Below are 14,105 nucleotides of genomic sequence, written 5' to 3' on the forward strand. Positions count from 1 at the left end.
TAAAAACAATGAATTTATTAAACTATTGGGCAAATGGATGGATCTTGAGGATATCATCCTTAGTGAGGTAACCCAATCACAAAAGAGGTCATTAGATATGCACTCACTGATAAATGAAGATTAGCCCAGAAACTTAGAATGCCCAAGATACAATTTGCAAAACACAAGTAAATCAAGAAGAAGGAAGACCAACGTGTGGATACTTCATTCCTCCTTAGAATAGGGAACAAAATACCCATGGAAGGAGTTACAGAGACAAACTTTGGAGCTAAGGTGAAAGGATGGATCATCCAGAGACTGCCCCACCCAGGGATCCATCCCATAATCAACCACCAAACCCAGACACTATTGCATATGCCAGCAAGATTTTGCTGAAAGAACCCAGGCATCATTTTTATTGCTCTCCACTTTTCAACAATTCTCAGTTAGTGTGCTACCCACTGCTTATATGACTATGCACATGAAGGCACATATACAGACTCTGCCCTGTGCTGAGACTATCCTGCATCTCCCTATGCTTTCAGGTCTGGGTAATGCTTTTCTTTGTGGTATCTAACCCTGCCCCCACCTCCAGCCTTCCACCAACTATGATTTCCCTCTTGGGCCTCACTGCTTGCCTCTACAGTTCTACAGTTATGTGAGTCGACACTTGGTTTATCTTCCTTCCCTAGATTTTAAGATCAGAGACAAGCCATTCTATAGCTTGACTTTTAGACCCTGGGACTACAACCTGTTGAGTATATGCCTTGCAGGTTTCATAAAATATTAGGATGAGGTGTATCTAGGAATCAGTCTCTCACAGAATAGCAGTGTGAAGTGAGGTGCAAACATGGACTGGGACCATCAACTTAGCCATAGAAATTGTTGAGAGGATGGAAATCATAAGCCTGAGTGTCAAAGGTACAGAACCCCAGTGCAGTCATTCACGATATCTGCTGGAAACATCCATGCATTTGTCAAACAACTACAGAAACTGCCGGTGAAAACAGACAATCTGTCGAAATTGGGTAAAGCCATTATACTCAATTTAAAATATAGGTTCCAAAGTCAAAAAATTACAGCGCACCCTGTGGGATGACTGGGGCTGGAGGCAGCTTGCAGGAGCACCCATGGGCTACTATAGCTTCTGAGCTGTGAGGATTTCATTTTATAGTAGGGAGAATCCATCGAAAGATGTTTAAGTCAATGCCCTATCTTTCTAAGTGATATCTTGAACTAGGGAATAATTTAGATAATAAATCCACTTCAATTACTGTCCATTAGAAGAAAAACATTAAGCTGAAGCAGAGCTCATGGGAATTACAATTTGTGTTTCGGGTAAGGACTAACTCAGTGCTGCACAGGCAATGTGCTCTGCACTCCTTACCTGCTTTCTTAGGGAAAGAGCCCTGGACATTTAAATGACAGATTGCTCACAATGCTTGCAAAGGGATAAGCTAGAGTCTTACAATGTTGTGTCACAAAGTTGGACTCCCCAGCTTTTGATAGAAAGACTTCCCTGTCTTTCCTGTCATTTGACTTCTCTCAGCCATTCTGGTGTTCATGAGATCTTCTTGCACTTTCAAACAGAAGCAGACAACCGCTAACTCTGGGGACACTAGAGCTTGTGTGTGTGTTTGTGTGTACACTAGAACTTGTGTGTGTATGTGCGTGTGTGTGTGTGTGCTAAAACTATAGGTCAACCTTAGTTGTAATTCCTCAGAAGCCATCTACCTTGTTTTGAGGATCTTACTGGGACCTGGAGGTCACGAATTAAGCCAGGACATGGTGGCCAGTGAACCCCAGGGATCCATCGCTGCATTGCCAGGACTGGGATTATAGGCGCGTGCCACCACACCCAGCTGTTTTTTATGGGTTCTAGGAATTGAACCCAGGTTCTTATGCTACAAAGCAAACACTTTACCAACTGAGCCCCCTCACTAGCCTCATCTTTAAGAGTCTTGCTAGCTCAGCCCTATCAGAACTCACCCAGGCCTGCCCAGCTGCAGTCATGTGTGCTCAGGCCACATAGTCAGGTCTATTACCCAAGCCACTTTGACAGGTCAGGTCTCAGAGAAAACATATGGTTCAAAGGTTAAGTAAATGCTCCAAAATGTATCTATTTCAGTAATTTTCCTTAAAGCATTCTGGAAAAAGAGCACTAATGATTTACGCTAATATCCATTACAAAACAGAGAAATTTATTTTTGTGCTTGTGAGCATTTAAGAATCCTAACTATCCTATGTCAGCACAGAGAACAGTGAGTCAGGACGCGCGTGCGCACACACACAAACACACACACACACACACACACACACACACACACTGTCTTCTCTGTAGTCCATATGACTGCTTCATTCAATAGAAAAATAATTAAGAGCAATGACTTTCCTTCCTCTTTTACCTCATCTTAGCAACGGGAAATCCGTCAGGAAGCTACTAATCCAGTGAGTCTTCAATGACCATATTGGACAGAAGCAATGAGTCAGGGGAATCAAAACATTCTGATATTCCAGGGAGGGAAGAGAGTGTTAACATACCCGTCACATCTAGTCTTTCTTTCTCCCTCCTCTCTCAGTAGCATAATTCTCCCAGGCCCACACCAACTGCTATCCATGAACTCCAAAGCCTCAGAGGCAATCCATTGATTAAACTCATTCCCTTAAGGGTAATGAAAGCAGCAATAGTGAATCTAAGACTGATGGGATAAAATGATAATATCCCAGCCATAAATGGCTCCCAGGAGAAGCTAGGATATACCTAACCTTCAAAGACGCTTATTTGAGAATTAATCCTACAGCTCACGTGCCCCAGACTAGGTATAATTAGGAAGCATATGGGGGAGGGAGGATACTATGAGCAGAAATGAGATGGGTGCTTAGGGGAAGAAAAATATACTCTAGGGAAACAGAGTAACTTTTCTTCCTAGGACAAGCGATCCTGTCATTCACAAGTGAGCTGAAATCCCAAGGTCCTGAACAGCCAGTGGAGGTACATCCTGCAGCAGCACTGTGGTCCTTTCAGCACAGGTCACATCTTGCTTGTGTTGTTCTAGCATTTGTGTTTGGGGGGTTTTGGCTTTGGGGAGGCTCTGCTTTTCCAGAACCAGAGGGGTAAGCTATGGGAGAAGCTTAATAGTGTTATAGTCTCTGTACTGGGCACTTGATATTGTTTATAAAAGGAGAGAGAAGGGGGATTCCAGGGATGGAGGAAGGAAGGGAGAGGGAGGGAGGGAAGGGCAATTCTGGTCTTACTGTGCTGTGTGCGGTTCTAGCCATGGAGAAGGGTGATGCAGGGCTGTGCATGCCCTGTGAGCGATGCAGGCCTTGCTGTGCTGTATGGAGTTCTAGCCCCAGTCTGATTTCTTTGAGTGGCATTATAGTGCACTGTTAATGTAACCAAAGGCCCTGACTTTTCACTTATTTTCCCAATCACCTGAGCCAATAACCGAGTTAAATTTTGTTCTTAATTTTCAATTTTATGTAAACACGTCCTTTGAAATACCATGCCACTGAATGTTTTCTTTATAGTGGTAACTCTGGGACACCTCTGCCTACTACACGCATCCAGAGCCAGCTAACCCTCCATCCTCTAAGCCCTCTCTGCACCCAGTTCCCCAGGCACTCTTGGACCTACATCTGTGCTCTGGCCCCTCTCTGCCACTGTCAGCACACAGGATGCTAGCTCCCAGGCCTGCATTTGACTTCCTCAGGAACTCTCTCCTGTGCTTCCTCTTGTTAAAATCTCTTCTTTCTCTTCAGGGTAAGTTCATTACATTATTCATCTCAGGTTTAATATTAATAAACAAAACTCAAAATCCTGAAGTCACACAAGTGTTTTTGGTGTATATTGCCTTACCAGAGTGAGATGTTATTTTAGTGAGACAAGAAATATGAAGATGGTGGTTTACCATCATGCCAGTGAAGCCAGCCCTCTGCTTGGTATACCACATCTTTAACACAGAGCAACAGGGTCTACAAGTCCCCACTCAAGAAAAGAGCCACCTGCAGATTTGACCTCTTAGGGTGTGGGAACTTTTTCATCTTTATTGTTCCAATCCCTGTACATAGATATCCACTAATTAATTAAACATCAGTCATTATTGTAAGATTCAATTATGTTTATTACCTCCTACCAAAGCTTTCCCTAAGTTTAGGTCATTAAAAAATAATGGTTACACTTTTTTCCACAGCACTGTGTGTGGAAGTGCTTTGCCTTTTACATGCTTTACCTAATGTAATCCCTGTAAGAACCCTTTAGAAGCAAAGATTGGAGTGATGAATAAAAGCGATTAAGTAATTTGCCCAAGTTCAAAACACTGGTAAATGATAGAACTACTTTTCAAATACAGACCTTTTTGATTTCAGATAAAAGTTAAAACAAGTTTTAAAATAATGCTCTTTACTGGTTAACTCTCAATTAATCAGAACATTCATTTAAGCGCAATTCCCCAGGCTCCAAAACTGTGATCTCAAGGAAACCAACAAGCTGCACACAGCTGAAAATGTGGCAAACAGGGACTGACCTCTCCTCCCTGAGGTCAGTGTTGACCTGCCCACATGCTCCTCACAGCAATGAAATGAGTATTTTTTTTAATCTGGCCCTCAGGATAAAATGACAACATATTCACAGCACAAATACATCATCAGACACACATGCAGGTGCACACATGCATGCCCATGCTCACACACACACACACACATGCACACACAAACACACACACATGCATGTATACACACACACACACACACACACTATTGCCTACAAATAAATTCCTTTTTAAAAGTGGTCCTTCCCCAGCACAGGTGGCTTAGCAGAACCTGGAAAGGACAGTATTCTTTCTGACCTTAGCCTTGAACATCCAGTACAGAGCTGTTGGCTGTTAACACCAGCAACATTAGAAATGTCAGGCTGTAATTAGAGCCCACGCAGGCAATCCTAGCACAGCAAACCCTAGCAGCCTGTCCCGCCTTTCCCCATGTGCCCCTTAGGCCCTCTACCCTAACTATCCCAGTCAAAGGTGATAACTTGTTAACCAAGTCTACTGTTTGACTGTAGTAAATACTTGTTGAGGGTTGTGGATGTGCAGACTCAGTGTTAATTCATTTACAGAAATCTAAAGTTTGATACCACCCCCAAATAAATGGCTTTGTTATCAGGAAACTGACAGAGGAGTGCTTTGCTGTAAAGGGCAACAGTTTCCAGCAGTTTCTCTTGAGGTTAAAGACACAGTCCTAGGGCAGCAGTCACAGAAATATGAGGGATCTAAATACCCCCAAGCTCCACCAGAACCCTTTCACACACGAAAGGTAACTAGTTCTCTACACCCCAGTGTCCTCTACGCCATAAAGGGTACCACTCACCTGTGCCATTTCACACATTACATGCTCATGCATGACATACTCTTGCTAAAGTCCCTCAGACCTCGTCCCTAGCCAGTAGCACTACCGAGAGGAAGTGGGATCTTTGGGAGGAGGCGCTTAGTGAGAGAAAGTACAGCAATCGAGGGTGCAACCCTGAGAGCCATGCTGAGAAGGTAGCTCCTTCTATGTCTTGACTTCTCGTTCACAGGAAGTGAGAGGCTTCCTTCACCATGCTCCTGACATGGTGCTCTACCTCACCACACAACAAAGGGCAACAGAGTGACCATAAACTGAAACCAAGGCCAAAGTAAGCCTTTCCTCCTGAAAGCTATTTATCTTGGTAATAGAAGCTAATATACTATTAGCTTAGAAACATTAACATGGAACCAACAAGTAAAATTAGTATTGGAGAATCACAAGGCGCTCAGAAACATAATAAAATTAATTTCACTTATTAAAAAATCCTTCACCAAAAATATACATTTTTTTCATTCACATAAAAGAAAATAAATAGAATCTTAAACCACAAATAAAAATTACTTTTTACCCTTAAATATAAAACATATTTGGAGTCGCATTTTATCGGCACATCTTAAAATGAACTCAATTTAAAAGTACTCATTGTTGATAAATAGACAAAAAAAAATCAATGCCAGAAAAGTTATCATTAAACTAATAGTGGTAACATTTAAAATCTTGTCACTGAGGTAGAAGCCATGAACAATCTCTCTGCAGTAGAACCAAGTCTTCTCTCTGGAATTAATACAACAGAGACCCATAAAAGATTAATCAGAACAAGAATCAATAACTTCTCAAGTGCTAATAAGCACTGCCTTGTTCTGTGATGTGTTGGGCAGTTTATCATGGTTAGCCGCATGGAGATTTATGGAAAATCCATAGTTAGACCCAAAGGATGAGGTAATGCACACTTAGTAAATGAGGCCCAGTTACGTCTATGCCTAATCCTCTGAGTTCCAAGGCTGCAAGATAGTCTTTGATTCTATTAGCAACATACACATACTCACATACACACACAATGCACAGTCACACACACTCGCACACATACACACCCACACACATATACTCATACTCTCACGCACACACACTCACATTTATACATACACACACATAGGCACACACTCACTCACATACACACTCACACCTACACACACATTTTTAAGGATAAGGAAAGAGTCAGTCATGCAAGAGACATCATTAGGGAGACAACTAAGAAATATAGAATGCTGCTCAGAGGAACATCTGCCTGCTGGGTAGGAGAAGATAAAAACATATCCTAAAAATCAACTTTTTTCTGCCTTACTTTCTATCCAAAGATCACCTTTTCCTGGATATTTTTTTTGAAATTTACATGAAATACCTTTAGGATCATTTAGGTCTTTATTCTCAATCAAGCTGATGGATCTTCAGGTCATGTGAGTGGCTGAGTTAATAGGTAATTAATAGTTCATAAATTGTAGGCCCTGGCCATTAGGTTATCTTACTGAGTTTCACAGTATGCCATATTATTAATTAAAAGCATCAAATTATATGTTTAGTAAGTTAATATTTGAAGCAATATTATAATCATAGGAACACACCTAATCAAATAGATGGGACCCAATAAACATTGCCATAAATCTGAAAACATAAAGTAAAAATGTAAGTCATTACAAACAAGTAAATTCTTGCGGGCAGTCTTTTTTTTTTTTTTTTTTTTTTTGAGTGTCAAAGATTAGAAAAACCAGATAATAAAAATAAGCTAAATCACTAATTTGATCAATGTTTAAAATGGAGATAGATGAACAATATGAAATAGTCCCACTTTTCTTGACTAAAAATAATAAAAGTTTGCCATAATAACAAACTGGCAAATCATGTTTTTATACACATGTGATAGAGTCTTGATGATAAGTGAAAATGGACGTTTTCTTTTTTTTTTTTTTTTTTAATCAAAAAGGTCTGGTGATGGCAACTTCCAATGGTGACCTGCCTGCTGCACATGCTGGCGCAGCAGCAACACAAACGCTGTGGAAGTGATCAACAATTCTCTAACTGGACTTAAGGCCTACTCCAGGAGTTGGAATTGATTCCTGATCCTGCTCTGGTTGCCATGAACCTGAGATCCTATAGGCCATGGTCCTATAGGAAAACCAAATACCACTAAGGGACACAGAAACATTCTACTATACCATAAAACAGTGTCTCACTTAGCCATCATCAGAAACTGACAGGAACTACCATAGAGACCCACATCTGGACAATGTACATCGAGGAAGAGACTTTGAAACCCCTCAGTTCTAACTAGGATGCCTCCATCAAACACTTCCTCTCAAAGCTCAGAAAGCTATGCAGAAGAGGGGGTGGAAGATTGCAAGGGCCAGAGAGGAGGAATGACACCAAGGAAACTGTTTACCCTGGTAGGACAGGACTGGTGCACATATTAACTCATAACATGCACTAAGGCAGCATGCACAGGTTCAAGCCAGATGGGGTTCCAGCACTGAGTGGACACAAAGCCCCACCTCTAAAACAAGAAGCTATCTACAATGGGCCATTGGCAAAGGAAAAATTAGTTTTCTCCAGAGGAGTCCTACTGGGTGTATTAACCACACTTAAAGGCAGGCCAGCACAAAACAAGGTCAATGTTATTTTTTAGACTTTTGTTTCATAATTGTTTTGATTGGGCATTTTTGTCTTATTGGTCTTTTGCTTGATTATGGTTTCCAATTTTGTTTTCTATAGGTTATGTTTGTATGTATGTGTGTGTTTCTTGTGTGTGTGTCTGTGTGTGTGTCTGTGTGTGTGTATGTATGTTCAGTTTGACTTTTATTTCTTTGTTTGCTTGTCTGCTTGCTTGCTTTCTACAGAAAGAAAAAGCATGGCACTGATAGATTAGGGGATGGAAAGAATCTGAGAGAAGTCAGGGGAAAATATGATCAGAATATATTGCATGAAAAAGATTCAATAATAAGAGAAAATAGATAGGTAGATAGACAGATGATAGATAGATAGATAGATAGATAGATAGATAGATAGATAGATAGATAGATAGATAGATAGATGAGGTAAATAGATTTTCTTTAGCAATGGAAACAAACATGCATAATTTTACAGACTTCTATACCCATACCTTCATACCTGTCTGTATCACATGCTAAGTGAGTTGCAGTTTCCTCTGAAGTCCTTTACAAGGCCATTAGTTTGACAGCTTAACTGGATAGTGCCAGTGATGCCAAGCCTCTTTCCCACCCATGTTTCATTTTGAAGAAACCTGAACAGAAATCTCACAAAACACTTGTGTAAACACAAGGACAACAGTTCAGCCTACAGAAGGCCAGTGAGGACCAGGTTCAATGTTCCCTTTTCCAGACAGTCTAACTTTGCCTTAAAGAATAGGAAGACTGTACCACGGTGGCTCAGATGACAGGGCAGAAGCACAGATTAGGGCGTCTGTCTCCACAGAAAATCTAACAGGTCTATGTCAGGGGCGTGTTCACCTCCCCTGACTAGGAATGTACTGAACTCCTCCTCTGGCCATTCTTCTTGTGGTTCTGCTGATGGTGTCCATGAGTCTTTTCACACTGTAAGGAAAGAAGCTTTGCCTAGTGTGCTTTGCAATGGGAAAGGCTGCCTTCTACATTTCCCTTGGCAGAGCAGAATCCCACTCCATTCCTAAATCTCTTTCAGGGCAGTAAAACCTGTTCCCAAGGGCTGGTCCTCAATGGAGGAGGACACACATTCCTGAGAGGGGGCTCTGTGGTGTGGAAGGTGGTGGTGATGGCTGTATGTATAGTAGTGAGGTCAGCCATGACTCTTCATCACTGTACTTGTGGACTGGAGCATTCATTTGCATGTAGTTCCCTTCTCACCCAGCAAGATCTGTCTCAACAATTTAATTACCTCAGAAACTGTAACTAATTATTAAAGTATAGTTCAAGGTCACAGCTTGTAATCACAGGATAATTATCTTTACTGTATAAATCACATCATTTTGATGAAATATAAAAGTTACATTGCAAATAAACATCTAATTACCCGGCAGAGTAGATGTAATGACTATTAAGTAATCTATCAGAATATGAAATCATTGCTGAATGTGGTTATAATGATTGGCCTGGTTATTGCCAAAGGCTTTGCATGGCTACTGTGTATTATAAAATAAAAAATTTAAAATACATGATGTTAAGAAAACAGAAGGCTTTTCTGAAGGTCTGTTTGATTTTGAATTTTGTATTTACCAAACAAGATCATGAATCTTTTTATCAAATCTCAAATGGAAGTACTTCAGAAACCTGAGAGAAAAAGAGGAGGAAGAATTGAAAAAAACAGATACAAATTCCTCCCCATCTGCACGAGATCCTCACAAAGAAAAGAACAAATGTTAGAAAGGAATGAAGGAGGACGGAAAGGGAAAAGGAAAGGGAAGCAAAGGGGATTAAGAGAGAACAGGAAGTCTGGTGTCCAGTAGACACTGCAGTGAACAACTACGAATGAGTAGCTTTCAACTTAAAACTGTGCAGTTAGACTTTCAGGACACACACACACACACACACACACACACACACACACACGGGGAGTGGTGGGGGCGGGGGGAGGTGATATTTACATTCCAATCTCAAGGGAGAACAGATTGTCCCAAGATCATAGTCTCTATTCAAATTACATTAAAAAAAAAAACAGGGAGGGCTTTTACACGTGCTTTTACAAGTGCTTTTACAGCACTTGCTGCTCTTGAAAAGGACCTGGGTTTGGCTCCCAGCATCCGTATGGCAGCTCACAACTACCTTAACTCTATTTCTGGAGGATCTGATGTTCTCTTCTGACCTCCACAGGCAACAGGTACACGTGCAATTTACACCCATACATGTTGGAAAACACTTATACGCACAACACAAAATAAACAAATGTAAAATAATTTTTAGGGCTGGCTAGGGTAGAGCACACCTTTAATCCCAGCATTGAAGAGGCAGAAGCAGTCAAATCCCTGTGAGTCCACCATCAACCTGTTCTATATATTAAGTTCCAGGCCATCCAGAGGGTATATAAATGCAAGAACCACCCCCCGCCCACCCCCCGGCCGCAAAGGGGTGTGGTTGTTGCTGCTGCTGGTTGCTGGTGGTTGCTGGTTGGAGATAGCTTGACAATAAACATCAAAATTGTCCCAAGGAACTTGATGCCCCTAATCAGCAGGAAGTAGTCTAATGATATCGATTTCCTCTTTCTCCTCTAGTCTTATTTCTCTCCTACCTAGTGTTGGGGGATTGCAAGGAATAAGAGTGGAGAAGGGTAGTAGAAATAGAAACCCAGAAAGTAGTCAAAAGTCCAGTCATAGGTACTTATGCTCATTAGCAAATACAAAAGATATTAAAGCCAGTGGACACATGTAGAGCGGCTGCCTCTCTGTGTACCATATGGTTGTACTTGTTTTCCTTCTGTTTTCCATCATTTTCTCCCATTACTTTTGCTCTTAATTCTATTTTTTTTTTCTAGACAGGGTTTCTCTGTGTAGCCTTGGCTATCCTGGAACTTGCTCTGTAGACAGGCTGGCCTTGAACTTATAGAGAGCCACCTGCCTCTGCCTCCCAAGTGCTGGGATTAAAGGCATTTGCCACCACTGCCCAGCTTATTTCTCTAATTCTACATACTAGCTTTCATCCATTTTGGACTCTAGTGAGTTTGTCTATTTGCCATATATCTGAGAGCATTCCTTTACTGTCTCTACTGTTACTCCAAAAACACTATAGCCTATACAAAAGGCTCAATTTGAACCAATATTGAGAAAACAGGAGTAAACTGGAGTTTGTTCAGAAGAAAGAAGAAAGGGTAAGAGAATGGAGAAATTAAGACAAACAGGCAAGCAGACAAGACAGGTGAGATGAGACCACAGGAGGGAGCTAAGACAGTAGTATCTATTCCTTGTCCCTACAGGTCGGACCAGCACAAGTAAAGGAAACTCCTCCATTCCTACAGGAAAGAGTCTGTGGGAAAATTAGAAGATGCCACCTAACCATGAGACTAGAGTGATAACAGATTAATAAGCTACTTAATTAGCAAAACACTAGCCAAGTCTGAGACTTGCAGCTATATCTGCAAGGTTGAAGACCAGTAACACCAGCCAATGTCGGCAGTGGAAGGCAGAGGAACCAGAATTTGTGGCTAACAAAGCAGAAAGCAAAGATGGACAGAGGGCAACCTCAGCTACACAGTATACATGAACAGCGTGTGATCATGTTGAAGACTGGTTCCAAGGGCCAAGCACAGAATGCCTTCACACCAAACCTGGGCCCCCAGTATGCTTAGAGAATTCATGACACTCTGTCCAGTCACTGCTGTAAGCCCTACAGAAACCCTTAGCAACTTGGCAGATTTTCTCTCATGGAACCCCACCTCACTCCCATTCTTGGAGATTTCTCTCACTTTTCCTTACTCAAATATGCTTCTGATTGCTTACTCTATATGTGTCCACGATCTTTAATCATCATCAGTGTGAGACAGCAAATTCAGCTGCCCTTGCCTCCAGTTGACTTTCAGTGACTGTAGACCTGTTGACTGTCTGATGTCTTAGTCCCTGGATCACTGTGAGAAAGGCCCTGCCATTCTCAAGACGCTGTACCTCTTTTCCTCCAGTTTCTCCTCCTGCTTCAGGAAATTCAGTGAACCAAAGGTAGGGAGAGGTCAGCCTCCTTCTGGCAGTCATCTCAGTGCTGAGCCTCCCGGGAGCTACACCATGCAAAGCTGATCGTGCCCAATGGTTTGCATCCTTCCCTTTCTTCTTTGGGACATTGAGCACTGTGATATCAGTTCCACATAGATATAAGGAACAAGCTCATTCCCCTAAAGACACTGCCTGGTGGCCTTAAGCACACTAAAAGTTATCATTTTTAAAAAGTGCTCTTTAAATCAACATGAGCAAAGCTCATATGAACTTCTTTTGCTTCTTATGAAGCAACATACCCAGGGCCTGCATGTGTAATATATTTTATATTATATTATATTATATTATATTATATTATATTATATTATATTATATGATAGTTAAATTTGCACCAGGTCCTCAACATATATATTATGGCTTACATTTTAGTGTTTTTATGGGATTCCTGAGTGTGCAAATGAGTGGGTCTCTGATTCTTGTGCCTTCTCGTGGACTCTTTTCCTTCTGTTGGCTGGTCTTGTCTAACTTCAATATGATAGCTTGTTTTATCTTATTATATTTTGTTTTGTTATATTATTTTAAAAGGAAAAGAGGAAGGAAGAAAGGAAGGAAGGGAGGGAGGGAGGGAGGGAGGGAAAGGAAGAAAGGATGGGAGGGAGGGAGGAAGTCCAAGGAACTCTGATAAAGGTTAAAAATTGGGAGAGGGAAAATCAGTTTTCTCCAACAGAATGACACTGGATATATCAACCATTCCAGGACAGGCCTCATGTTCATGAGTAGTTAACCAACGTTTAATGGACGTCATAGTTTTGCATTTTTTTTATATTTTTGGATGCTATTATTTGGTGGGGTTTTAATTTTTCTTTTTGGGTATGGTTTTATTTTATTTTCTTGGTTGGGGTTGGGCTTTATATTGCATGCTTGTTCATTTTGGGGTGTGTGTGTGTGTGTGTTTGAGAAAGAAATTTAAAGTTGGGTGTATAGGGAAGGAAAGAGGACCTGGGAAGACATTGGGGAGAGGAAGAATATAATCAAACTATGTTTAAATTTAAAGGTTGTTTCAAATAATAAAAAATATTATTAAAATACATTTAAATTAAAGTTTATAAGTACTTTATTTTGGCTTGATTTTGCGGTACTATACCCACAGGTCACCACAGTTAGTCGTCAGTTCTCCAGTTTTCATCAACAACTCTTAAACTTTCTTTTTTAAGACTCATTTTATCTTTTTAATTGTGTGTGTGTGTGCACGTGCACATATGAGAGTATATGTACATTAATACAAGTGCCCTTAGAAGCCACAGACACCAGATCCCCCTAGAACTGGAACACAGACTAAAGGTCCATCCAAGAAGTTCCCTCCAAGGTAAATAACAGGAACCTACAAAAGATGAAGACAATGCTCTAGACAGAGGCTGAGGGGTCAGCAGGAGGCCTAGAAATGTTTTTAACTCCACTCAGGGAAAGGCCTGGTGGGTGGCAGGTCAGGGAGGGGGTTCTCAGGAATGAAATGGACATACACTAGAAGAGGAGTTCCTAAGAAACTGGCAGCAGATTTTGGTACAAAGACCCTGTGTAGACCCTCCCAAGAACTTAACATGCAAGGGAGAACTTTCATGGTCAGAGATGTCTGGTCTTCCCAGAGAGTCCTGGATCTGACAGACTGAAGAGACACAATAAGGCATAGGGGACAACAAAGCCCAAGACAAGCCACATGCTCATTGTAAGTATCTGGTTTTTCTCCACAAGTGATAAAATTAAAAATTCAAATGTCAAGTAGGCAAGATGACTGGCTCAGTGGGTGCTGGCTCTCACTTTACCCAAGCCTGGTGACTTGAGTGTGATCTCTGGGATCCACATGGTGGAAGGAGAGAACTGACTCATAAAGTCCTCTAACCTAATTTCTTTATTTTGGCATGACTCTAACTAAGGAAGTGAAAGATATCTATGATAAGAACTTCAAGTCTCTGAAGAAAGAAATTAAAGATCTCCGAAGATGGAAACATCTCCTATGCTCATGGATTGGCAGGATCAATATAGTAAAAATGGCTATCTTGCCAAAAGCAATCTACAGATTCAATGCAATCCCCATCAAAATTCCAACTCA

The sequence above is a fragment of the Mus caroli genome, chromosome 5 (assembly GCF_900094665.2).
Source record: "Mus caroli chromosome 5, CAROLI_EIJ_v1.1, whole genome shotgun sequence".
NCBI lineage: Eukaryota > Metazoa > Chordata > Mammalia > Rodentia > Muridae > Mus > Mus caroli.